Genomic DNA, 1269 nt, shown 5'->3' with positions numbered 1-1269 from the left:
AACCAAGTGTTAATTAGATCCTCTGAGAAAAATTCAAATAAATCTGCAAACTTTTAAAGTTCCTCTCAGTAAAAAACCTTAAATCACAAGTAAAAGATGTAAATTTTAAATTTAGTGGGTTGTTTTAGAGCTAATTTCATACAAATATTCCACATAACAGTTCTTCACTCCCATGGTTGATCTTCAACATCTGGCTGTTAGTAAAACATCTCAGCCCTGAATCTAGAAGATAGTTTAGGTTCATCTTCTATCAATGTTTCAACTAGAGACTCTAACGATTATTTTGCTAATCGATTAATCTGTTGATAATTTCTTCGATTAATAATCAGAGAGCAAAAGGTGCTAAACAGGTGATTTTTAACTAAATTTGAACCAGGTGAAGGTAAGACGACGTTATTTGAGGAGGTCTAGATAGACTTTATTTACAGACAAAGAAAGTTTTTCATCTTAAATGCTAAATGTCCATTTTGTTGTACAATTTTGGTCTAATTATTGCTCTAAGTGGGTTGTTCTTTCAATAAATGGCAAGTTTTAAAATCTGTATACTTCAGTTAACGATTATTTAATTACTAAATTAGTGGACGATTATCTCAATAAACGATTTATCGTGATTAATTATTTCAGCCCTAGTACCAACTGACTACAGTTTAATACAAATACTGCTCTAAATGAAACATAAGGAAGATATAAAAGGTTTGATGTCAGACATTAGTTCATTCTCAGTTAATGTTGCATGTAGACGGTACCTCCTGTGATCTGGCTGTGAAACTCCTAATTATTCCTCTTTAGCTTCACACAGCATTACACTGGACCCACACACACTAAAGGACATACTTTAGATGAAACATGAAGGTAGAGGATCCTCCTGTTAGTCATCACTACTGTCTTCTACTGAACCTAAACCCTGGAACCTGAACCCCTCAATTAAGTCCTCAAAGGTCAATAGTTCATCTAGATGTTGTTCATATGTTCTCTTTTCATTTTCTTCAGCAGTGAGGATGAAGATGAAGATGCTTCTGCTCAGTCCTTCAATAATCATTGCTCAATTATTCTAGATAAAACTGCAAATATTAAAAACATCATTCGCCCCCCTAAAATAGTCTCAGCTGCAGATAAATCAAGATATAAATATATTATGAATATTATGAGGCTCTGTTGCAATGTGAAACGTCTGTGGAAGTTACATAGACTGGAAGAACATAGGCTGCTTTATTAAAAAGGAACCCAGAACGTCCTTAAATGATGCCAGAAAGAATATAAAGAACTGAT

General features: G+C 33.6%; 1 long non-coding RNA gene across 1 annotated transcript in view; it reads right to left on the bottom strand.

Annotated features, from left to right (window-relative positions):
* LOC124878332 overlaps window positions 1–1004 on the bottom strand; it is a 6530-nt gene extending 5526 nt beyond the window's left edge. Inside the window, exon 1 of the long non-coding RNA XR_007040718.1 lies at window positions 747–1004. This is a non-coding gene — a long non-coding RNA (uncharacterized LOC124878332). The remainder of the gene's footprint in view (window positions 1–746) is intronic.
* Between the last annotated feature and the right edge of the window lie 265 nt (window positions 1005–1269).

This window comes from Girardinichthys multiradiatus, chromosome 12 (assembly GCF_021462225.1).
Source record: "Girardinichthys multiradiatus isolate DD_20200921_A chromosome 12, DD_fGirMul_XY1, whole genome shotgun sequence".
Taxonomy (NCBI): domain Eukaryota; kingdom Metazoa; phylum Chordata; class Actinopteri; order Cyprinodontiformes; family Goodeidae; genus Girardinichthys; species Girardinichthys multiradiatus.
Note: the sequence above shows the minus strand (reverse complement) of the source record. Positions and strands in the feature narration are given on the sequence as shown.